This window comes from Hyperolius riggenbachi, chromosome 12, assembly GCF_040937935.1.
Source record: "Hyperolius riggenbachi isolate aHypRig1 chromosome 12, aHypRig1.pri, whole genome shotgun sequence".
Classification (NCBI taxonomy): Eukaryota; Metazoa; Chordata; class Amphibia; order Anura; family Hyperoliidae; genus Hyperolius; species Hyperolius riggenbachi.
In genome coordinates, this window is record NC_090657.1 from 183,450,501 (window position 1) to 183,477,329 (window position 26,829).

The 26,829-nt window shown below is 46.6% G+C and overlaps 1 protein-coding gene across 4 annotated transcripts in view; it reads left to right on the forward strand.

Moving 5' to 3' along the window:
- The window catches only part of LOC137541966 (ABC-type organic anion transporter ABCA8-like), a 246,224-nt gene that overhangs the window by 9,805 nt on the left and 209,590 nt on the right, over window positions 1-26,829 (forward strand). Inside the window, exon 1 of one of the 4 annotated variants that reach the window (XM_068263530.1) lies at window positions 8,290-8,363. The exons of the other annotated variants lie outside the window; for them this stretch is intronic. The gene's annotated coding sequence lies outside the window, so the exon portion shown is untranslated. Of the gene's footprint in view, window positions 1-8,289; window positions 8,364-26,829 lie in introns of those variants that run through there. 4 annotated transcript variants of the gene reach the window in all.

The following is a 26,829-nucleotide window of genomic DNA, read 5'->3' on the forward strand; positions in this document are numbered from 1 at the left end:
TAGGAGAACTGAAGTGAGTTGCCTGGCTGTCCTACTTATCCTCTGCCACTAATGCTTTTAGCCATAGGCCCTGAACATGCATGCAGCAGATCAGCTTTATATACTCCCATAAACGAAAAAAAGAATCCTTGTGCTCTCATCCAGAAGATACAGTCACTCTCAGATGCTCTCTCCACTTTGATCCTATGCACTGTGCTGCTCTGTTGTATAGGGATCAGGAAAACAAATCTAGGCAAAAATGGAGCGCTTCATAGTTCATTATCAAAGGGATAGATTTTATTTGCAATTAAAAGTTATACTCACAAAGGTCCAGAGTTATGCTCGCATCTCAGCGGTGTAGCCAACCGCTATCAACGATGGCAGTCGATGAAAACGCACTGTGGCCAGCAGTGCGAACCCAGGTGGTTTGGGTACCGTCTCGCTGGAGGGTGGGCGTGGCTTGTCGTCAGCATGCGTATGACGTCATAACGCGTTTTTTTGGGGGGGAAAGGATATCAAAATAAAAAATGAAGGACAGCAGAACTATAGACACAAATGCAATGAGACCATTGTGATGGATTCCTCTAGGTGATGGATTCCTCAAAGTTTCGCAGGGGGAACAGTGATTTCTAATTACGCCCCTGCTTGCACACTTAGGGATTAATTCACAAAGGTTACTTATTTTTCACCTTAACTGTAAGGAGTGCTAATGCATGAGATATAACCAAATAAGGAGAGATAATGCATAAGATAAATAGATAAGGAGAGCTAAACCATGATTTAGGTCAGATAAGCAGAGTTAAACCATGAGTTGTTAGCTACCTCCCAACTTTTTGAGATCCAACAGAGGGACGCTTAACCCATACCCTTAATCACGCCCCCTCCACAGCCCTAGTCACGCATACTATAAAGATTTTATCCGAAAAATATGTTGTTTTATTATTCAAACCACACTGGTCCTTTTCTATCCTGGTCCATTTACCTTCATATTAATATTTGAAAATGAGAAATATATCATGAAATACAGTGGGATGCGAAAGTTTAGGCAACCTTGTTAATCATCATGATTTTCCTGTATAAATCGTTGGTTGTTACAATAAAAAATGTCAGTTAAATATATAATATAGGAGACACACACAGTGATATTTGAGAAGTGAAATGAAGTCTATTGGATTTACAGAAAGTGCACAATAATTGTTTAATTAAAATTAGGCAGGTACATAAATTTCAGCACTGTTGTCATTTTATTGATTCCAAAACCTTTAGAACCAATTATTGGAACTGAAATTGGCTTGGTAAGCTCAGTGACCCCTGACCTACACAGGTGAATCCAATTATGAGAAAGAATATTTAAGGGAGGTCAATTGTAAGTTTCCCACCTCTTTTAATTTTCTCAAAATGGCTACTCTCTCAAACATGGGGGTCTCAAAACAACTCTCAAATAACCTGAAGACAAAGATTGTTCACATCATGGTTTAGGGTAAGGATATAGAAAGCTGTCTCAGAGTTTTCAGCTGTCTGTTTCCACAGTTAGGAAAATATTGAGGAAATGGAAGACCACCGGCTCAGTTCAAGTTAAGGCTTGAAGTGGCAGACCAAGAAAAATCTTGGATAAACAGAAGCGACAAATGGTGAGAACAGTCAACCCACAGACCAGCACCAAAGATCTACAACATCATCTTGCTGCAGATGGAGTCACTGTGCATCGTTCAACCATTCGGCGCACTTTACACAAGGAGATGCTGTATGTAGAGGAATGCCTTTTCTCCGCCCAAAGCACAAACAGAGCCGCTTAAGGTATGCTAAAGCACATTTGGACAAGCCAGCTTCATTTTGGAATAAGGTGCTGTGGACTGATAAAACTAAAATTGAGTTATTTGGGCATAACAAGGGGCGTTATCCATGGAGGGAAAACACAGCATTCCAAAAAAAACACCTGCTACCTACAGTAAAATATGGTGGTGGTTCCATCATGCTTTGGGGCTGTGTGGCCAGTGCAGGGACTGGAAATCTAGTCAATGTTGAGGGACGCATGGATCAGCAGATTCTGGAGACCAATGTCCAGGAATCAGTGACAAAGCTGAAGCTGTGCTGGGCTGGATCTTTCAACAAGACAACTTCCCTAAACACTGCTCAAAATCCACTAAGGCATTCATGCAGAGGAACAAGTATAAATTCTGGAATGGCCATCTCCGTCCCCAGACCTGAATATAATTGAGAATCTGTGGTGCGAGTTAAAAAGAGCTGTCCATGCTCGGAAGCCATCAAACCTGAATGAACTAGAGATGTTTTGTAAAGAGGAATGGTCCAAAATACCTGCAACCAGAATCCAGACTCTCATTGGAACCTACAGGAAGCATTTAGAGGCTGTAATTTCTGCAAAAGGAGGATCTAATAAATATTGATTTCATTTCTTTTTTGTGGTGCCCAAATTTATGCACCTGCCTAATTTTGTTTAAACAATTATTGCACACGCTCTGTAAATTGGCCAGTTTTGATGACTGACCCTGGTTGCCATTTGAATGATGGCACGATTTAGATTTTTGAATGATGGCACGGTTTAGATTTTTACACTCTCTGTAAATCCAATAAACTTCATTTCACTTCTCAAATATCACTGTGTGTGTCTCCTGTATGATATATTTAAAATAATATAAACTGGTACAAGGAAAGGATTGACTCATGGGTGCATGTGAAAAAAATAGGAAAAATCTTTAATATATCCAACTATTACAAATACAAAAACACACAAATGTTAAAATCAGTAAACAAAAGCATTAATGATCTCATACATTAACATGTTAGGTCACTATATCCCACTGACTCTAAAGAGAATAACAAGGGGCTGCAGTCCCCTGTATTCACCATAGTGATTTCCCTCCTGGCCCATCAATCACAAGTTGCTGTATATGGTACTACCATAAATGATAGAAAGAGCCACAAAAGAAAAGGGGGTAGTTGTAATCAGGACCGTGTATCTCCACTTGTTTTGACTACGTTGTCCTGCTTCAAATGGCAACCAGAAACGATGCAGGCTCCACTGATGGTCCCATTCACAAGCTTATTGGACCTCCAGAGCTATATAAAGAGTACTTCCAGCAATTACTTCCAGCAATTAGAGCATAGATGAACAGCAAGCCATGCTTGCTGCATGTACCGAACTTTTCAAGCTTGTCATTGTCCATGTTCCGCGATTGGGATCATAAGTGGACCTATGCATGCTGATACTCCTGTGAAGGCAACTGCTGTTTGAGTCCATCTAAAATGACAGACTGTCTGGGCATTGCACTTTTAACCTGCATGGTTGCCATTTGCTACACGCATACATGTTTCATCACTGTGTTTGAACTATAACAACATTTAAGTTTGCAAACATCTTCGCTTTATTTGCATGGCTTGCTGTTCATCTATGCTCAAGTGCCTCACTGTCCATCTATGCTCAAGTGCCTCAGTATTGATGCTCTAATTGCTGGAAGTAATTGCTGGAAGTACTCTTTATATAGCTCTGGAGGTCCAATAAGCTTGTGAATGGGACTATCAGTGGAGCCTGCATCGTTTCTGGTTGCCATTTGAAGCAGGACAACGTAGTCAAAACAGGTGGAGATACACGGTCCTGATTACAACTACCCCCTTTTCTTTTGTGGCTCTTTCTATCATTTATGGTAGTACCATATACAGCAACTTGTGATTGATGGGCCAGGAGGGAAATCACTATGCTGGATACAGGGGACTGCAGCCCCTTGTTATTCTCTTTAGAGTCAGTGGGATATAGTGACCTAACATGTTAATGTATGAGATCATTAATGCTTTTGTTTACTGATTTTAACATTTGTGTGTTTTTGCATTTGTAATAGTTGGATATATTAAAGATTTTTCCTATTTTTTTCACATGCACCCATGAGTCAATCCTTTCCTTGTACCAGTTTATACTTATTTGTTGACATGGTGCATGTGAAGTATTATTTTGTATTTTCTACTAATATACACACTCTGGATAGGGTGTGATTGGTTTTTTGTCTATAATCATTGGTCCTAATCAGGCATCAGCCTACCGCATTTAGCAATTTTTTAATATGAAATATTTAACTGACATTTTTTATCGTAACATCCAACGATTTATACAGGAAAATCATGACGATTAACAAGGGTGCCCAAACTTTTGCATCCCACTGTATATACAGTGGCATGCAAAAGTATTCGGCCCCCTTGAAGTTTTCCACATTTTGTCATATTACTGCCACAAACATGAATCAATTTTATTGGAATTCCACGTGAAAGACCAATACAAAGTGGTGTACACGTGAGAAGTGGAACAAAAATCATACATTATTCCAAACATTTTTTACAAATCAATAACTGCAAAGTGGGGTGTGTGTAATTATTCAGCCCCCTGAGTCAATACTTTGTAGAACCACCATTTGCTGCAATTACAGCTGAAAGTGTATGTCTCTACCAGCTTTGCACATCTAGAGACTGAAATCCTTGCCCATTCTTCTTTGCAAAACAGCTCCAGCTCAGTCAGATTAGATGGACAGCGTTTTTGAACAGCAGTTTTCAGATCTTGCCACAGATTCTCAATTGGATTTAGATCTGGACTTTGACTGGGCCATTCTAACACACGGATATGTTTTGTTTTAAATCATTCCATTGTTGCCCTGGCTTTATGTTTAGAGTCATTGTCCTGCTGGAAGGTGAACCTCTGCCCCAGTCTCAAGTCTTTTGCAGACTCCAAGAGGTTTTCTTTCAAGATTGCCCTGTATTTGGCTCCATCCATCTTTCTATCAACTTTGACCAGCTTCCCAGTCCCTGCTGATAGCCGGCCTTTGATCTGAGCGACCGGAGCGGTCGCTCAGGGCGCCGGCTTCCAAGGGGGTGCCTATAGCTGGTTACCTATACTGAGGGCACCTACACCTGACTTCCTATACTGGAGGCACCTACGTCTGGCTACCTATGGGACCGATGGAGACCTTCAACTGACTTCCTATACTAGGGGCACCTATGCTTGGCAACCTATATTGAGGGCACCTACACATGAGACCCTATACTGGGGCACCTATACCTGGCTACCTACCTATACTGAGTCTGAGGGCATTTTTTTGGGGGGGGCGCACTGCGGCTATAACGCGTGGTGCAAATTGTCGGTGCTGTGCTATCATTCTAAATGGGAGGGGCGGGAGGCTGCTAACTGTCCCACTGTTTTTATTTAATATTCCAGAAAGGTTCTAGCCTTCATTTTTAAGTATATTCAGGATAATGCACTCTCTCCATCCATTTGTGGTTATTAATAGTATTCTTCTATTATACATATGTGATGTGTCATGGAGATCTGAGCATTTGGCGTGATGTGTCACGACGCCAAAAAGGTTGGGAACCACTGTCCTAGGAGATATCTCAGGAGAAAAGGTGGATTGCATATGGGCCTGTATGTGTGTGCGTGCATCTGTGTGTGTGAGTGTGTGTGTGAACGCACACACGTGCAAAGAGGATGAGGGGGGGGCACAAAAATCAGGTTTCGCTCACGGCGCTGTGAAACCTAAGGCCGGCCCTGGAAGCAACCCCAGATCATGATGCTGCCACCACCATATTTGACAGTGGGGATGGTGTTGTGATGTGCAGTGTTAGTTTTCCGCCACACATAGCGTTTTGCATTTTGGCCAAAAAGTTCCATTTTGGTCTCATCCGACCAGAGCACCTTCTTCCACATGGTTGCTGTGTCCCCCACATGGCTTGTGGCAAACTGCAAACGGGACTTCTTATGCTTTTCTGTTAACAATGTCTTTCTTCTTGTCACTCTTCCATAAGAGCCAACTTTGTGCAGTGCACGACTAATAGTTGTCCTATGGACAGATTTCCCCACCTGAGCTGTAGATCTCTGCAGCTCGTACAGAGTCACCATGGGCCTCTTGACTGCATTTCTGATTAGCGCTCTCCTTGCTCGGCCTGTGAGTTTAGGTGGATGGCCTTGTCTTGGTAGGTTTTCAGTTGTGCCATACTCCTTCCATTTCTGAATAATTGCTTGAACAGTGCTCCGTGGGATGTTCAAGGCTTTTGAAACCTTTTTGTAGCCTAAGCCTGCTTTACATTTCTCAATAACTTTATCCCTGACCTGTCTGGTATGTTTTTTGGACTTCATGGTGTTGTTGCTCCCAATATTCTCTTAGACAACCCTGAGGCTGTCACAGAGCAGCTGTATTTGTACTGACATTAGATTACATACAGGTGCACTCTATTTAGTCATTACCACTCATTAGGCAATGTCTATGGGCAACTGACTGCACTCAGACGAAAGGGGGCTGAATAATTGCGCACACCCCACTTTGCAGTTATTGATTTGTAAAAAATGTTTGGAATCATGTATGATTTTCGTTCCACTTCTCACGTGTACACCACTCTGTATTTGTCTTTCACGTGAAATTCCAATAAAATTCTGTTTGTGGCAGTAATGTGGTAAAATGTGGAAAACTTCAAGGTGGCTGAATACTTTTGCAAGGCACTGTATATATAATGAGAAATATATCAATTAAACACAATTTTAAGTAAAAAAATAAATATATTCACATAGATCTATACCAGGCATGGGCAAACTTGGCCCTCCAGCTGTTAAGGAACTACAAGTCCCACAATGCATTGCAGGAGTCTGACAGCCACACTCATGACTCATAAAGGCAAATCCATTGTGGGACTTGTAGTTCCGTAACAGCTGGAGGGCTAAGTTTGCCCATGCCTGATCTATACAAACATGAGTCCTGAAAGAGGGACAAATGAGGAAGAAAGAGGGACAGAGGGGTTAAGTTCCCAAAGCGGGACTGTCTCTCCAAAAGAGGGACAGTTGGGTACTATGTTCTACGGTAACACAGCATCACCAGAAATCATTCAAGTCAATGGTGATGCAGGTTTTTTTGAAAATGTTGGCGATTGCAGCACGGAGCGCATACGCGGATGCCAATTTATTCATCACGTGCAAACTGTTTGCTAGGTATAAACGTGCAGCCCAAAGCATGGCTGATGCACAGTCATGGAGGGAACGTAGCGCCATCCCTATTTATTCCCGCCACAGGAAATGAGAAGAAGAGAGCTGATTTTATACTGTGGGTTGTCGGCAATTTCCCTATTAAGGCAGTGTATATATTTGTGGTGTGTTTTTGGTGTGGCAGAAGCATTGCACCGCACACGCACACATCAAGCGTAAAATCACTTAGGGCCTGTTTCCACTACACGCAGATTGGATGCAGAATAGATGCAGAAAAACTGACTCCAATGAATGCCAATGGGAAAATCTGCATCAGAAAAATCGCGTTTAGTGGAAACAGGCCCATAGGCATTCATTGGAGTCAGTTTTTCTGCATCCATTCTCCATCCAATCTGCGTGTAGTGGAAACAGGCCCTTAGGGTTAGCGGTCGGCGGGTCAGGTGACACGCCAACTTGCATGCACGGACGCCAGAAGCCGCTAGGAGCCCACAAGGTGCTGAGGGAAGGCTGCTAGATGTCACTGGAGGCTGAGTAAGCATTTTAAAGCAGAATGGAAATGACTAAAAAACAAAGAGTTTCACTTACCTGGGGCTTCTGTTAGCCCCGTGAAGCCTTCCTGTCCCGCGCCCGTCCTCCACAATCCTCATTTCAGTACTGCTTTAAAAGCATCAAAACCTGTCGAAAACAAAGTCCCCATTATACCTCAGGCATGCCGGTTAGTTGAGACCTCTGGAAAACAGGGATTTTCACTTGTTGATCGAATCTCAATTGTTTACTAGACAATTCAGCGGAAATGGAAATTTTGCTAATCTTAGGGGACCGAGTCTCCTCTGTAAGGGCCTTTTTCCACTAGCCTGCAAGTTGCGATTTGATTCTGATCGCAAATCGCAAGGTACATTGCAGCAGCAATTTCCATTAGTGCGATCCGATTGCGATGCGATTTTGGTCAAAGCGCAATCGCCGTCCTGCCGCGTTTTGTATTCGATTGAGCTGTACTATAATGAGTATTGGTGTACTATAATCGCATGGTGGAAATTAAAACGCGACTGCGATCATAATCGCATTTCATAGTGGAAAAGTGTCCAACCCTCTACAATCGGTGTGTGATCTTAGCGTTGTACTGTGATTTCATCTTTTCAGAGAATTCCTGGTCTCAGGAGATGTACGTTCATGCAATGCAATCGTTGGGGACCGGCGGAGGGGGCGGGGAGGTGGAGCTGGAGAGGATGTTGGCCTGGGATGTGAGTTCAGCGTGAGGAACTGTCCGTGAAGATTTGGGGAGCTGCAACAAACAACAGCATCATTCACAGCAACATCTGATCTGAATTGTGTAACTGGTTCAGGCTGTCACTGGGATCAGAAGCAAGCCAGGCGTGTGGCTGCCAGATCTGTCTCTGAGACGCTTCCTCGCAGGGTAAGTGACTGACACACTTCCAGTTTGTATGGAGACTTCCCTTGCTATAGACTAGCCTTTCTCAAACTTTTTTTCACTATGGAGAAGCCCTTCAAGTATGCTTCAGATCAAGATAAAAAAGTGGTATGAGGCTCTTCAAGTAATAGCACAAAAACGCAACTGTATGTTGCTCAGCAACCACCTCCGCTGCTGTGGTTAGGATACATCCTCTTCACCTTTAGATATACTTTCATGCAATAACACAGCGCCAAGGTTTTATGTTGCTACATGCATGCATTTAATTCCATCCACCTCCAGAGATATGTTTCTTTACTCTACGTTCCTAAAGTGCACTTAAAGTGAACTCAGAAAGGAAGGAAGCAGAGAAAAGTTTCTCTCAGTGGATATGTAGAAACGCTTTATTCAAACAAGGCACATAGGTACAGATGTTCAACACTCACATAAGGAGGGTCCTATACCTCCATAGGACCCTCTCCTGGTAATATCGCTTCCCACCTTTGTGGTACTCTGAACCAGATATATACGAGCAGTGGTGTCCGTGGTGCCCAACCCACTCTCGTCCCGTTTCGGCCTGTCACTGTCATCAGGCCGAAACGGGCCGAGAGTGGGCTGGGCACCACGGACACCACTGCTCGTATATATCTGGTTCAGAGTACCACAAGGTGGGAAGCGATATTACCAGGAGAGGGTCCTATGGAGGTATAGGACCCTCCTTATGTGAGTGTTGAACATCTGTACCTATGTGCCTTGTTTGAATAAAGCGTTTCTACATATCCACTGAGAGAAACTTTTCTCTGCTTCCTTCCTTTCTGAGTACACTGTAAGTGCACTTTAGGAACGTAGAGTGAAGAAACATATCTCTGGAGGTGGATGGAATTGAATGCATGCATGTAGCAACATAAAACCTTGGCGCTGTGTTATTGCATGAAAGAAAATCTTCAGATCAAGGCAGTCTCTAGGCTAAATTGCACCCAGGGCTGGGGTGTAAAAATTGCACCCCTCATTGACTCATGAACCCATACTATGCCCTCAGTATAGGTAGTCAGGTATGGGTGCTCCCAGTATAGGTAGCCAGGCATAGGTGTCCCCAGTATAGATAGTTAGCTATAGGTTCCCGCAGTATAGGTTAGCTAGGTATAGGTGCAGCCAGTATAGGTTAACTAGGTATAGGTGCAGCCAGTATAGGTTAGCTAGGTATAGGTGATCCCTGTATAGGTAGCTAGGTATAGGTGCCTTCAGTACAGGTAGCTAGGTATAGGTGCCCCTACTATAGGTTAGCTAGGTATAGGTGATGCCAGTATATGTTAGCTAGGTATAGGTGCAGCCAGTATAGGTTAGCTAGGTATAGGTGATCCCAGTATAGGTAGCTAAGTATAGTTGCCATCAGTATAGGTAGCTAGGTATAGGTGCCTTCAGTATTGGTAACTAGGTAAAGATGCTGCCAGTATAGGTTAGCTAGGTATAGGTGCTCCCAGTATAGGTAGCTAGGTATAAGTGCTTTTAGTATAGGTAGCTAGGTATAGGTGCCTTCAGTATAGGTAGCTAGATATACAGTGATGGGAAAAACTATTTGCCTCCTTCCTGATTTCTTATTCTTTTGCATGATTGTCACACTTAAATGTCTCTGCTCATCAAAAACCGTTAACTATTAGTCAAAGATAACATAATTGAACACAAAATGCAGTTTTAAATGATGATTTTTATTATTTAGTGAGAAAAAAAACTCAAAACCTACATGGCCCTGTGTGAAAAAGAAATTGCCCCCTGAACCTAATAACAGGTTGGGCCACCCTTAGCAGCAATAACTGCAATCAAGCATTTGCGATAACTTGCAACGAGTCTTTTACAGCGCTCTCAGGGCCGGCGCTACCATTAACCTCCCTGGCGGTTTATTTATTTTGCCAGGGAGGCTGCGGGAGGGTTTTTTTTAAATTAAAAAAAAAATATTTCATGCAGCCAACTGAAAGTTGGCTGCATGAAAGCCCACTAGAGGGCGCTCCGGAAGCGTACTTTCGATCGCCTCCGGCAATCGAAAGTAACAAGATAGGCCGCAATGAGCGGCCTATCTTGTTTCGCTTTCCTCGTCGCCATGGCGACGAGCGGAGTGACGTCATGGACGTCAGTCGACGTCCTGACGTCAGAGCCGCCCGATCCAGCCCCTAGCGCCGGCCGGAACTGTTTGTTCCGGCTGCGCTGGGCTCGGGCGGCTGGGGGGACCCTCTTTCGCCGCTGCACGCGGCGGATCGCCGCGGAGCGGCGGCGATCGGGCAGCACACGCGGCTGGCAAAGTGCCGGCTGCGTGTGCTGCTTTTTTCAGAGTGAAAATCGGCCCAGCAGGGCCTGAGCGGCGACCTCCGGCGGCATACCCCGAGCTCAGCTCGGGATTACCGCCAAGGAGGTTAAGGCAAAGGAGGCAGCTGCCCCAGAGCTTGTAGGGGCCCCCAGTGGCTACAAGAGGGAATTTTTTTTTTCAAATCGGCCTTATAGTTTTTGAGAAAATCGATTTTAAAGTTTCAAAGGAAAAAAAAATAAATTTCAAAACCTGCCGACTTTATTGGTTAATAGCAAATCCACCTTAAATGCTAGAAACCCTAAATTTGCAGGATATGTTAAGGAGATCATTAGGAATAAGAAGAAAAAACAATTTTTCAAAAAGACCTTATAGTTTTTGAGAAAATCGATTTTAACGTTTAGAAGGAAAAAAGTATACTTTTAAATGCGGTAAATGTAACTTTTAGTAGCAAACCTAACGGTAGTGTAATTTTACATGCATCAAACGAAAGCGCAATAAATTTCCTGACGGGGTTTCCAGGAGGTCTATATGCAGCCGCAGCGCTTTGGCCAGGGATCGCTATACAGCCGCAATATGGCTGTATCAGTGGCGGACACAGGCAGCAGTGGGCCCCTGTGCAAAATATCAATTGTGGGCCCCCCTGACCTGCGGCGCGCAAAGCGCGCCGCGGCAAAAAACGGGTGCGGCTATAAAAAATGGGCATGGATAGAACCTGCGGGCAAAAAATGGATAGAACCTGTGGGCAAAAAAATGGGCGTGGCAATGACCGGATAAGGGCGGAGCTAACTAATTTAAAGTGATCCCGGGGTGAGAGTGATATGGAGGCTGCCATATTTATTTCCTTTTAAACAATACTAGTTGCCTGGCGGCCCTGCTGATCTATTTGGCTGCAGTAATAAACTGAATTACACCAGCAACAAGCATGCAGCTTAATCTTCTCAGTTCTGACAATATTGTCAGAAATCCCTGACCTGCTGCATGCTTGTTCAGGGTCTATGGTTGAAAGAATAAGAGGCAGAGGACCAGAACGGCAACCAGGCAACTGGTATTGCTTAAAAGGAGAGAAATATGGCAGCCTCAATATTATTCTCACCTCAGGTTCCCTTGAAAAGTGCAACGCAAAGACAGTGGGCCCAAGTTTTGGTGACCCTTTCCCCAGAAAATTCACATAATTGTGCAGGTTTTCTTAAGAAAATACACATAATGTGAGCAGATTTGCCCAGAAAATACATTCAATCATGTCGGCAGATATGCCCAGAAAATACGTGCAATCATGTCGGCAGATATGCCCAGAAAATACGTGCAATCATGTCGGCAGATATGCCCAGAAAATACGTGCAATCTTGTCGGCAGATATGCCCAGAAAATACGTGCAATCTTGTCGGCAGATATGCCCAGAAAATACGTGCAATCAAGTCGGCAGATATGCTCAGAAAATACGTGCAATCATACGTGCGATGACGGGTACATGAACTTAGCAGCAGTTAATTCAGCAGTTGACATCAACAGGGAACTTTGAGTAAAGCCCTGTCTCCTAATAAAAAATTATGCGCTATTTACTATACATATAGAAGATATTAGATAGTGAGCTCCTCTGAGCACAGTCAGGACATGACTATGTACTCTGTAAAACGCTGCAGAAGATGTCAGAGCTATATAAATACATAATAATATGATAAGACATTCAACTATGACTATGGTAGGAGTAGTGTGAGCTCCTCTAAAGGACAGTGAGCGACATAACGATGTACTCTGTAAAGTGCTGCAGGTGGGTGGGTGGGCTAAACGATTACCTGGTCGGGAGGGTGGGTGAGCTAAAAGATTATCTGGTCGGGAGGGTAGGTGGGTGTGTGGGCTAATAAAATTACCTGTGAGGGTGGGTGGGCTAAAATATTACCTGTGAGGGTGGGTGGGCTAAAATATTACCTGTGAGGGTGGGTGGGCTAAAATATTACCTGTGAGGGTGGGTGGGCTAAAATATTACCTGTGAGGGTGGGTGGGCTAAATTACCACCTGTGAGGGTGGGTGGGCTAAAATATTACCTGTGAGGGTGGGTGGGCTAAAATATCACCTGTGAGGGTGGGATGGAGGATTACCTGGGTCTGGGTGGGTGGAGGATTACCTGGGTCTGGGTGGGTGGAGGATTACCTGGGTCTGAGTGGGTGTGTGGGCTATAGGATTACCTAGGTCTGGGTGGGTGGGCTATAGGATTACCTGGGTCTGGGTGGGTGGGCTATAGGAATACCTGGGTCTGGGTGGGTGGGCTATAGGAATACCTGGGTCTTTGTGGGTGGGTGGGCTATAGGAATACCTGGGTCTGGGTGGGTGGGTGGGCTATAGGAATACCTGGGTCTGGGTGGGTGGTTGGGCTATAAGAATACCTGGGTCTGGGTGGGTGGGCTATAAGAATACCTGGGTCTTATGGGCTATAAGAATACCTGGGTCTTTGGGCTATAAGAATACCTGGGTCTGGGTGGGTGGGTGGGCTATAAGAATACCTGGGTCTTCTATAAGAATACCTGGGTCTATAAGAATACCTGGGTCTGGGTGGGTGGGCTGTAGGATTACCTGGGGGGGCTGTAGAATTACCTGGGGGTGGGCTGTAGGATTACCGGGGGGGGGGCTGTAGAATTACCTGGGGGGGCTGTAGAATTACCTGGGGGGGGGGAAGCTGTAGGATTACCTGGGGGTGGGCTGTAGGATTACCTGGGGGGCGGGCTGTAGGATTACCTGGGGGGCGGGCTGTAGGATTACCTGGGGGGGGGGCTGTAGGATTAACTGGGTCTGGGTGGGTGGGCTATAAGAATACCTGGGTCTTATGGGCTATAAGAATACCTGGGTCTGGGTGGGTGGGCTATAAGAATACCTGGGTCTGGGTGGGTGGGTGGGCTATAAGAATACCTGGGTCTGGGTGGGTGGTTGGGCTATAAGAATACCTAGGTCTGGGTGGGTGGGCTATAAGAATACCTGGGTCTTATGGGCTATAAGAATACCTGGGTCTGGGTGGGTGGGTGGGTGGGCTATAAGAATACCTGGGTCTGGGTGGGTGGGTGGGCTATAAGAATACCTGGGTCTGGGTGGGTGGGTGGGCTATAAGAATACCTGGGTCTATAAGAATACCTGGGTCTGGGTGGGTGGGCTGTAGGATTACCTGGGGGGGCTGTAGAATTACCTGGGGGTGGGCTGTAGGATTACCGGGGGGGGGGGGCTGTAGAATTACCTGGGGGGGCTGTAGAATTACCTGGGGGGGGGGGAAGCTGTAGGATTACCTGGGGGTGGGCTGTAGGATTACCTGGGGGGCGGGCTGTAGGATTACCTGGGGGGCGGGCTGTAGGATTACCTGGGGGGGGGGGGCTGTAGGATTACCTGGGGGGGGGGCCTGTAGGATTACCTGGGGGGGAAGCTGTAGGATTACCTGGGGGGGCGGGCTGTAGGATTACATGGGGGCGGGCTGTAGGATTACATGGGGGGGGGGGCTGTAGGATTACCTGGGGGGGGGGCCTGTAGGATTACCTGGGGGGGTGAAGCTGTAGGATTACCTGGGGGGGCGGGCTGTAGGATTACCTGGGGGGCGGGCTGTAGGATTACCTGGGGGGGGCTGTAGGATTACCTGGGGGGGGGCCTGTAGGATTACCTGGGGGGGTGAAGCTGTAGGATTGCCTGGGGGGGCGGGCTGTAGGATTACCTGGGGGGCGGGCTGTAGGATTACCTGGGGGGTGGGCTAGTCGGTCTGGGAGGGTGAAAGATAAGATTACCTGGTCAGGCGGGTGGGTGGACTATTTGCCGAGGCTGGGAGGAGGGCCCGATCACTCCCTCACCTCGGCGGGCCCCCCTCCTGTTATGCGCTGCGCCGAGCGGGAGATACAGCTATTAGTCTCCGGGCTGAAGCAGACACTAGAGCTCCAGCCGCCTGTCCACTCCTGTCTCCTCCTCAGCAATACCGCTATGCACTACTTCCTGATTCAGTGTGTGCAGAGCGGTATTGCTGAGGAGGAGACAGGAGTGGACAGGCGGCTGGAGCTCTAGTGTCTGCTGCAGCCCGGAGACTAATAGCTGTATCTCCCGCTCGGCGCCGCGCATAACAGGAGGGGGGCCCGCTGAGGTGAGGGAATGATAAGAGTCGGGCCCCCCGGGATAAAAAAAAAAACTTAAAAACAAACAAACAAAAAAAAATGCCTGCAATACCTAATGGGCCCCTCAAAAACGGAGCTTGAGGGGCCCCTGTGCGCTTGCACGGCCTGCACGGCCGTATGTCCGCCACTGGGCTGTATGAAGATCCCTGGCATTTTTTTCTATTTTCCCAATTTTTTTTTATGTTTAGAGTGTGGGAATTTAAAAAAAAAAAATTATGTGCGCTCCTGAAACTTTTTAACCCCTTGTCCCCCATGTAGGCTGGGATAGGTCCCCTAATGCCGATTTTTGTTCCGGGGTATATGTTGGGGGGGGGGGGGGGGGGCAGGTTTATTTTGCCCTGGGGCCCCATTGTTGCTTAAACCGGCCCTGAGCGCTCTGGAGGAATTTTTGCCCTCTCATCTTTGCAGAATTGTTGTAATTCAGCTTTATTTGAGGGTTTTCTAGCATGAACCGCCTTTTTTAAGGATACCACAGTCGAAAAAAAAGTTTGCAGCAGTGTGTGGGGGGTTAATATTACATACCGTTAGCCAGTCCTGCCCCCTCCGTCTGCCGCCGTTAGTCTCCTATAAGTCCCGGTGCCCGGCGACTTGATTGACCCCCCACCCGGACATACTGCGCCCTGTGCACGCAGTGTGTCCTCCCCTCTTCACTTCTGGCCGGCGCATGACGATCGGCTCAGAAGCACGTTCATTCCTCTGCCTCCTCTGCGCTGCGTGTGCGCTCCATTACACTTAGCGTCACATGATTAGCATGTGACGCTAAGTGTAATGGAGCGCACACGCAGCGCAGAGGAGGCAGAGGAATGAACTTGCTTCTGAGCCGATCGTCATGCGCCAGCCAGAAGTGAAGAAGGGAGGACATACTGCGTGCACAGGGCGCAGTATGTCCGGGTGGGGGGGTCAATCAAGTCGCCGGGCACCGGAACTTATAGGAGACTAACGGCGGCAGACGGAGGGGGCAGGACTGGCTAACGGGATGTAATTTTAACCCCCCACACACTGCTGCAAACTTTTTTTTCGACTGTGGTATCCTTTAAGGTCATGCCACAACATCTCAATAGGATTCAGGTCAGGACTTTGACTAGGCCACTCCAAAGTCTTCATTTTGTTTTTCTTCAGCCATTCAGAGGATTTGCTGGTGTGTTTTGGGTCATTGTCCTGCTGCAGCACCCAAAATCGCTTCAGCTTGAGTTGACAAACAGATGGCCGGACATTCTCCTTCAGGACTTTTTGGTAGACAGTAGAATTCATGGTTCCATCTATCACAGCAAGCCTTCCAGGTCCTATAGCAGCAAAACAACCCCAGACCATCACACTACCACCACCATATTTTACTGTTGGTATGATGTTCTTTTGCTGAAATGCTGTGTTACTTCTACGCCAGATGTAACGGGACACGCACCTTCCAAAAAGTTCAACTTTTGTCTCGTCGGTCCACAAGGTATTTTCCCAAAAGTCTTGGCAATTATTGAGATGTTTTTTTAGCAAAATTGAGACGAGCCTTAATGTTCTTTTTGCTTAAAAGTGGTTTGCGCCTTGGATATCTGCCATGCAGACCGTTTTTGCCCAGTCTCTTTCTTATGGTGGAGTCGTGAACACTGACCTTAATTGAGGCAAGTGAGGCCTGCAGTTCTTTAGATGTTGTCCTGGGGTCTTTTGTGGCCTCTCGGATGAGTTTTCTCTGCGCTCTTGGGGTAATTTTGGTTGGCCGGCCCTCCTGGGAAGGTTCATCACTGTTCCATGTTTTTGCCCTTTGTGGATAATGGCTCTAACTGTGGTTTGCTGGAGTCCCAAAGTTTTAGAAATGGCTTTATAACCTTTACCAGACTGATAGATCTCAATTACTTTTGTTCTCATTTGTTCCCGAATTTCTTTGGATCTTGGCATGATGTCTAGCTTTTGAGGTGCGTTTGGTCTACTTCTCTGTGTCAGATAGCTCCTATTTAAGTGATTTCTTGATTGAAACAGGTGTGGCAGTAATCAGGCCTGGGAGTGACTACAGAAATTGAACTCAGGTGTGATAAACCACAGTTAAGTTATTTTTTAACAAGGGGGGCAATCACTTTTTCACACAGGGCCATGTAGATTTGGAGTTTTTTTCTCACTAAATAATAAAAACCATCATTTAAAACTGCATTTTGTGTTCAATTATGTTATCTTTGACTAATAGTTATCGTTTTTTGATGAGCAGAAACATTTAAGTGTGACAAACATGCAAAAGAATAAGAGATCAGGAAGGGGGCAAATAGTTTTTCACATCACTGTAGGTGCCTTCAGTATGGGTAGCTAGGTATAGGTGCCTTCAGTATAGGTAGCTAGATATAGGTGCCTTCAGTATGGGTAGCTAGGTATAGGTGCCTTCAGTATGGGTAGCTAGGTATAGGTGCCTTCAGTACGGGTAGCTAGGTGCCTTCAGTATAAGTAGCTAGGTATAGGTGCAGCCAGTATAGGTTAGCTAGGCAGTGTCAGACTGGGAGGTGGAAAAGCTGAGGAAATCTACTTGCTGGCCAAGCAGCGGTAATCATGTGTTGCTGCTCAGAGTGAAGACTTGCTACAGATTTCTATTGGGAGTGATAAAACAGGGTTTCTGCTGCTTGGCCACAATGGCCAGCAGGTGATTTCCTCAGTTTTTTCACCTCCCAGTCCAACACTGTAGCTAGGTATAGATGCCCCCCTATAGGTGATGGAGGGGGGAGCTGTGGCCACGCTGGGACTCAGGCACGAGGAGGGGGGCCCAACTTCTCCCTCCCTCTCCCAGGTGCCTCCTCCGTGCTCCCTCCTCTTTGCAGAGTAAGGGCATCGGAAGACTCGTATGAGCAACTCACCTCTCTTCCTGCTCCAAATGCTGATCACTTGCTGCTGGTCTCCCTCTGTCTGCATAGCCGCTTACTCTCTCTACTTGCTGATAATTGGGAAATAGAGAAAGTATAAGCGGCTATGCAGACAGAGGAGACCAGCGGCAAGTGACTGGCGCTTGGAGAGCGGAAGAAGGTGAACTGATCTTACGGTCTTCCTCTACCCTTACTCTGCCAAGAGAAGGAGAGGGAGGGAGAAGTCGGGTCACCCTCCCCACAGCGGAGTCCAGTGAGGCCACGGCTCCCCCCTCCATCACTGCGCCCTCACCGGACACCCACCTAGCTCACCCCTAGAAACAGGGCTGCTTCAAATCAGATCTCAGGCAAACCCTGCATAAATGCAGAGCTGGATCATCCGCAAGGCAAATCTAGGCAGTTGCCTAGGGCCTGGAGAGAGTCTAGGGGCCTGGTGGATTATATTTCCCCACCAACCCTATTAAAAAAAGCTAGGTGACCGTCAGTGGTGGGCAAACAAATGCGCATGTGCAGGACTCCCCGACTGGAGGAATTATGGGGGCAGCTAGCAGAGGATTCAGGTTGCCCTGGAGGACAGCGAAGGACTGAACAGCCTGAAGGGGGCTGGAGGAAGCCCCTAGTATGTATATCAGACCTGTAAAGCTACAACAGAAGTACTCCATATTACTTTTCTTATCAACTTTTTAGCACTTTTTCACTTGCTTGATATGGAAAAGTTGTTTTGTAAACAAGATGAGAAGAAATCTACCATGCAGGTTCTAGCACATTTTCTACCAAAAGCAAACACCTCCCCCTGCATACAGTAAATTAAGGCACCTGAAAAAAGGGGTGCAGGGGATTGCTGCTAGTAGAATATCGCTACAATTAGCAATATTCTACTGCTGGATCCCATAGTAAAATATCAGTACTATTTACAGAAATGTTTCAGTAGCTAAACTTAACCGTACTCTCGCACAGAACCCTCCCCTGGTGGTGCCTAACCCTAAGGGAGGCGAGTCCCCTTAGGGTGGTGCCTAACCCTAAAACACCCCTTGATGGTGCCTAACCCTAAGACTCCCCCCCCCCCCGTGGTGCCAAACCCTAACTCCCATCCTGGTGGTGCCTAACCCTAAGATCTGCTTGGTGGTGCCTAACCCTAAGCCCCCCTGGTGTACCAATTCCTACCCCCTCCCGTAACCCTTAACCCCCCTCCAGCATAAAAGCGCCCAATTAGCTGCTATCATTGAACATTTCCACATCCGTAGGCACCCTACAGAATCATCACCCACTATGCAATACCGCAATTTGCAATTCCACAAACCCCCGATTCTATTGGGCGCCTACGGAATCATAAATGTTCAAAGATTGACGCTAATTGGGTGCCTCCCGGCCCCCAAATTTAGCATCTTAGTGACAAAGTAAAAAAACGCAATTTGGGGCAAAAAGGGTAAATTTCTGCGTTGGCGGGCGCTTGATAGCGGCCGCCACCATGCACCCGATTTCCCTTTTCTGCCGTTAATCGCAGCTTTTATCATAGGCACCAAAGTGGCGCTCTTTCTTTCATAAGGGCTCCTGTGCCTTGATTTTGTATAGTCCATTCATAACTTCAAGTAATTTTTGCATGATTTCCTGCCAACTTTAGCAGTTCATAAAAAAGCCCCCGCACTATCGTTACCAAAACTGCTATGTACGTTAAGGAGAATAGTGGATAGAAGTAAAAAATAATTTATTTTTTTTTTCAAAAAGACCTTGTAGTTTTTTGAAAAAAAAAATCGATTTTCAATTTCAACATGCAAAGGAAAAATGTTTTTAAACCTAGAAAAATGAGTTTAAAAATCATTTTTCCTTTGCATTTTTAAAACGGATTTTTGCCATACGTACAGTGTTTCGCCAAAAATAGAGCCTCCCCCAAAAATAAGGCCTATCTTATATTTCAAGCAAGCTTGAAATATAAGACATCCCCAGAAAATAGGAACTAGCTGGGCCACGCAATGTGCCCATCCCCCGTTTCTCTCCCTCCCTCCCTCTGCAGAGTGGCGAGCGGAGCATTAATGTTACAGCAGAAGAAACTTACCCGCTCCCGATGTGCCAGCGTCAACCTCTCTCCTCAGCAGCGTCCAGCTTCCTCTCCTTGATGCATGTTCCCGTCACATGTCATGAGCCACCGTTGTCAAACAGAGGAACCCGGGCGCTGCTGAGGAGAGAAGTCAGGGGCGTCTGTGCCATTAGGCAACTATAAATTTTTGCCTATAGCGCAGTTGGTGGCAGTGGGCGCTCCTCTGTGCGTCAGTGTTTATTTATTTATTTTTTTTCCTTCTGCATTCAGCCAGCCAGGTCGGCGCCGGCTGTGACAGGCAGCTCAGCCTGTGCCCGGCGCCGCCTACTGGTCCGCCCCCTTCCTCGAGTCTTCTCCATTCAGAGCCTCCGAGTCCGAGCAGTTGCAAGCCTGCACACACGTTAGTTTATATGTGCTGTGCAGACAGTGCGTGCTGGCTGCCGCCTACTGGTCCAACTCCGCCCCCTCTCCTTCTCAGACTGTGCTGATTGCTGAGCGTGCGATCGCAGCACGCTGATTTATTTACACACTCGGCGCCGCCCCTAACTCTGCCCCCCGCCTGGCTGTCACACGTGGGTAGAAGTCTAGAAGAAGTGACGCACCAGGGCGGCTGGCTGCTACATGCAGAGAGAGGCGACACCGGCTCACAGAGTCACAGTGAGTGCCCTCTGCTCTGCCTCTGCTGCTCGCAGCTATTGATCATTTTTTTATGCCCCCCTGGCTGGCCCTGGGAAGGAAGGAAGAGGAGCCGAGGGAGTTGCGCGCCACAAGCAGGTCGGGACCGGAGGTCGGGATAGGAGGAGATCGTGACAGGAGGAGATCGTGACAGGAGGAGATCGTGACAGGAGTTCTTCTGACTAGGTGAGTAAATGGGTTTTTCTTTTCAGATCTGCTTAAGGATTTGTGCATATTGGGGTCATTTCTGCTGTAGGATTTGTGCATATTGGGGTCATTTCTGCTGTAGGATTGTGCATATTGGGGTCATATCTGCTAACGATTTGTGCATATTGGGGTCATATCTGCTAACGATTTGTGCATATTGGGGTCATATCTGCTAACGATTTGTGCATATTGGGGTCATATCTGCTAACGATTTGTGCATATTGGGGTCATATCTGCTAACGATTTGTGCATATTGGGGTCATATCTGCTAACGATTTGTGCATATTGGGGTCATATCTGCATATTGGGGTCATATCTGCTAACGATTTGTGCATATTGGGGTCATATCTGCTAACGATTTGTGCATATTGAAGACATATCTGCTAACGATTTGTGCATATTGGGGACATATCTGCTAACGATTTGTGCATATTGGGGTCATATCTGCTAACGATTTGTGCATATTGGGGACATATCTGCTAACGATTTGTGCATATTGAAGACATATCTGCTAACGATTTGTGCATATTGGGGACATATCTGCTAACGATTTGTGCATATTGGGGTCATATCTGCTAACGATTTGTGCATATTGGGGTCATATCTGCTAACGATTTGTGCATATTGGGGACATATCTGCTAACGATTTGTGCATATTGGGGTCATATCTGCTAACGATTTGTGCATATTGGGGTCATATCTGCTAACGATTTGTGCATATTGGGGTCATATCTGCTAACGATTTGTGCATATTGGGGACATATCTGCTAACGATTTGTGCATATTGGGGACATATCTGCTAACGATTTGTGCATATTGGGGTCATATCTGCTAACGAATTGTGCATATTGGGGTCATATCTGCTAACGATTTGTGCATATTGGGGTCATATCTGCTAACGATTTGTGCATATTGGGGACATATCTGCTAACGATTTGTGCATATTGGGGACATATCTGCTAACGATTTGTGCATATTGGGGTCATATCTGCTAACGATTTGTGCATATTGGGGTCATATCTGCTAACGATTTGTGCATATTGGGGACATATCTGCTAACGATTTGTGCATATTGGGGACATATCTGCTAACGATTTGTGCATATTGGGGTCATATCTGCTAACGATTTGTGCATATTGGGGTCATATCTGCTAACGATTTGTGCATATTGGGGTCAGATCTGCTAACGATTTGTGCATATTGGGGTCATATCTGCATATTGGGGTCATATCTGCTAACGATTTGTGCATATTGGGGTCATATCTGCTAACGATTTGTGCATATTGGGGTCATATCTGCTAACGATTTGTGCATATTGGGGTCATATCTGTTTTATAATGGTTTTGCGGCTCCCAGTTTTTTTTCTCTTTTCGGAAATGGGCCCAAGTGGCTCTTTAATTCTTAAAGGTTGCAGACCCCTGGCATATAGCATCATGCCTGCTGCGTGTGGGTTTGGGCAGTCTCAGAGTCAGAGGGAGGGAGACATACATGCTGCACAGTGCACAGAGTGTGCGCACACAGTCTGCAGAGGGGAGACAGACCCTCATAGTGAGTGGCGAATGGCGTGCCCCCTCTCAATATTATATGCCCCCCTCTCCCCTGGCTGGCCCTGAGATTTCGGGGGGGGGGGGGGGGCGCCACAGGTTTTCTTGCCTGGAGTGACAAAGTGGCTAGAAACACCCCTGAAAGAAGTTATCGCTGCCACGTCGGAAGCTGGTGAGTTTCCTCTACTGTAATGTTCCACTTGCCACTCTGCAGAGGGAGGGAAGGGCTTTACTGGGCTGGGGCTGCCATTCTGGACCAGGTTCCCGCGGTTATCACTACAGGGCAGCACATCAGGGAGGGAGGGAAGGGCTTTACTGGGCTGGGGCTGCCACTGGGGAACAAAATTGTAAGCCCTACCCAAAAATAAGACCTACCACATTATTTGAGGCTAAAATTAATATGACAGTGTCTAATTTTCGGGGAAACATGGTAGCAATTTTGGTGACAATAGCATGTATAGGGGCTTTGCTATTAACCACTAAAGTCTGCACACAATTACGCAAAATTGCTAAATTACGGTTCCTGATTAAGATTTTTCATGAAATTTCGCACTACAATTTTGCTTTGTAATTGTTAATTACAATGCAAAATTACAATTATACGAAATTTGTACTCAGTCATTACTAGTACCGGCTCCTCTCCACCTCTTTTCTGGAGCCTATCACTGTGCAGAAGTGTCTTCCGTGGGCCCTTGATGCATGTAACGTTACCTCTTCTGCAGTGCCTACAGTGACAGGCTACCGTGCAGAAGGGGTAAGGACCCAGCGCTGGAGCAGGTACTTGTGCTCCGCTGTGGTTTAAATTGATTGGTCAATTTTCAAACTGCATACATTTGCATAAAAATTTGCATCAACTCAACAATATGAGACTTGTATTTTGCTACTAATATTCTATTTCTTAGCTGTACTACATATACAATTCATTATCTTATAAGTTTATTTTTGCTTCAGTGTCACTTTAAGTAACACTTTAATAAACCCAGTGGCTGCAGTTCATCTGTATTCATAAACCTGTTTTTGGCAGTGGAATGGGTTTTGGAAAGCCTGGTTTTGTGGTTTTTTGCTGGAAGTATCTTTCTACTATTTTGCAACTGGTTTGTTTTTGAAACAGGTTTTTTTAAAACTTCTTTTTAACTTGCTGTTAAAAATAGAATCTGCCAGTAAAATGTTGCAGAAATCATAAGCAACAAGCACAGTATTATTTTTGCCTGTACATTAGAATAAGTGAGGGTTTTAATCTATGGAATATTTTCCAAAATTCCACAGACTAGATGAAGTTAAAGGAAATCTGTAATGTAACCCCCCCCCACCCCCCACCCCCCCTGGCAGTGGCATACCTAGGGCATTTGACACCTGGTGCTGGGTATTCAATGACTGGACCCCCCCCCCCCCCATGTGCCCCCCGAAAAGGAAAGGAGTGAGTGCGGCATGCTAAGTGCACCATGGCGGGTAACGCCAGGTATAGGTGCCCCCAGTATTGGTAGCCTGGAATAGTTGCACCCAGTTTAGGTGGCCATGCAAAGTGCAGTGCAGCTGGAAGACATGCCAGTGTATATAGTTAGATCCCCCTGTATACAGCCATATCCCCCTTGTATATAGCCACAGTATATAGTCAGACCCCCCCTGTATATAGCCAGAGTATATAGTCAGACCCCCCTGTATATAGCCAGAGTATATAGTCAGATCCCCCTGTATATAGGCAGTGTATATAGTCATATTCCCCTTGTATATAGCCAGTGTATATAGCCAGACCCCCTCATATAGCAAGTGTACATAGGCAGAACCCCCATATAGGCAATTTATATTGGCAGACCCCTCATATCGCCAGTGTATATAGGCAGACCCCCCCATATAGCCAGTGTATATAGGCAGACCCCCCCCCCCCATATAGTCAGTTTATATAGAAGGCCCCGTCCCCCCCTCCAGCCCCAATATAGCCAGTTTGAATTGCACAGTAACAGCGCTGGCTATATACAGGAAGTAAACAGAGATCACTTCCTGTATATGGCCGGCGTTGTTACTGTGCAATTCATACTGCTGCGGTATGAAGCCATGCATGCTGCCGGGCAGTGAGTGGAGAGAACGCAGCACGGGGATCTGACTTTGTGGAGGATTGGACCAGAAGGCAACAGGAGAGGATAGAGCGAAGTTGTCACCCCCCTGCACGCTGACACCGGGGGCGGGACACCCTCTGCACACGCCCCTTAAGACGCCACTGCCCCCTGGGGTATATTTACCTCGGGAGGGGGAAGTATCTGGATCCTAATGAGGCTTCCCCCATCCTCTTCACCCTCCTGGATTCAGCGCTGACAGCCTCATTTACCTTTTGTTCTCCAGCATGGGCACAGTAGAAGCTTTCAGATTGGGCTCTGGGGGAAAATAGCTGTGCCCCATTGGGTCCGCTCTACTGCGCAGGGCTGGGGACTAACTGAAGCCCAATCTTAAAGCTTTTACTGTGTCTGCGCTGGAGCCCTGAAGGTAAATATTGCTGCTGCGCCTGCGCAGTGCTTGCCGGCTCTTGTCAGGGAAATTTTCTGAGGTGCCAGCGCTGGATCCCCGAAACTAAAGAAGATTAGACTGGGGAAGCTTCATTAGGGTCCTGAGGCTACATTAGATGGTCTTGAGATTGAAATTTGGATTATGGGATGCAATAGGCAGTATACAGGGTGGATCCAGCTTTAGATTTTTTTTATTTTTTTTGACTGGGGGGGGGGGTTAAATATATGTACACAACATACAAATAAATAGTACGTTTCCTCCTGAGTAAAATGAGCCATGAATTACTTTTCTCCTATGTTGCTGTCACTTACAGTAGGTAGTAAAGGTCTGACAGAACCGACAGGTTTTGGACTAGCCCGTCTACTCATGGGGGGTTCTCAGGGTTTTATTTATTTTCAAAAGCACTTACTGAACTGCAATTGCTTACTCTAACTGCCCAAATAGTGTGCAGCAGGCAGGGAGGCCACCATGGAACCCAAGCCAGTGTGGAATCAGGTAAAGTATATGCCGCGACACCACAAATTTAATTTTTAAGGAGTGGACGGACGTTTGGGGAGGGGGGGAGGGTCCTATGGACTCGGAGGCCCGGGGACAATTGCCCCCTTTTGCAGATTTGAAACTGTTGGTCACATGACCTGTGTACTGCTCCGAAATGGCTTCAGCTTAGCTAATTAAACTCCTCCCTTTATGGCATGCAATGATGCAACAAACAACCATTATAACTGTGGCCTCCTTAGTTCCCCTCTGTGACTTGGGAGCTCTTTCCCCTTTGTCCCCTTTAGAGCATGTGCAGCAGTGCAGCACCCATGTCCCCTCTATAACAAATGCAGCCCCTTAAAAAACAGCCTGGCCCACTTTGTGTCCTCATGGCCACCTAATATGTAGCTGTAATGTCTCTCTTTATCTGTGGCCATTATTTCACCAATAAAATAAAAAAAATATCACCACCCTCAGCCTCCCATCTCAAAGAGCCCTAAAAGAGTAGACGGCTGAGGGAGTTGTAGGCAGGGATGGTCAATGAGATGCACATAATTTTGAGTTGATGCAGCATTATGCACATTTTGTATGTAAATTTATGCAGCTTGAAAATGAACCAATCAAATACTGCTGAGGTAGCAGCAGCGGCGGGGGTTTCATCGCTCGTTCCAAAATCAACCACCACACACCTGACCAACCAACTTCTGCCCGACATCTTGCAGCATGCACAATCAACAATGCAACCAATTTCTGTCCTGAAATTGGTCACTTTGTCAGTCAGGCATGCACTTGGCGGCACCGATTTTCAAACAATTCGATTATAATAATCCAATTGGATGGTTGATCGCCCGCCAAGTCACCTGATGTATGGCCACCTTAACATTGATAAGAAGGCAGTTCATGATCGTTGTAAGATCAACAACCTTACGATTGTTTACATAAAAAAAAAATTGGTTTCCCCGTGTCCTTCCTCATTGTTGCCTAAGCCTGCTACATGGCGAACACACTTAGGCAGAAGACAGAGGAATATTACTGTTTCACTGGGTATAGGGGAGAGGTAGGGGGCTCATTGCAGGCAGGCCCGGTTTGCCCATGATGGAAAGTGAGGGGACTTCCTCAGGCGGCAGAAGTCTGGGGGCGGCACCAGGCAGAAACAGGAAGTGAAGAGAGTACCTGGCCAACCTATAATGGTGGCAACTGTACCTGTCTAACCTATACTAGGGGAAACTGTACCTGGCTAATCTATAATGGGGGCAACTGTACCTAGCTACCGACACTGGGGGCACCCATACCTGGCTGGATCCATCTGAAAATGGCGCCTGCAAATAATGGCGCACGGTGTTGCCGCTAATCCGTTTGTCGCTTATCGCTATTTAACGGGTGCCTAACCCTAACCACCCCCCTGGTGGTGCCTAACCCTAACCACCCCCCTGGTGGAGCTTAACTCTAACCACCCCCCTGGTGATGCCTAACCCTAACCACCCCCCTGGTGGAGCTTAACTCTAACCACCCCCCTGGTGATGCCTAACCCTAACCACCCCCCTGGTGGAGCTTAACTCTAACCACCCCCCTGGTGGTGCCTAACCCTAACCACCCCCCTGGTGGAGCTTAACTCTAACCACCCCCCTGGTGATGCCTAACCCTAACCACCCCCCTGGTGGTGCCTAACCCTAACCACCCCCCTGGTGGTGCCTAACCCTAAATCTCCCCTGGTGGTGCCTAACCCTAAGACCCCCCTGGTGGTGCCTAACCCTAACCTTGACAGTGTCACA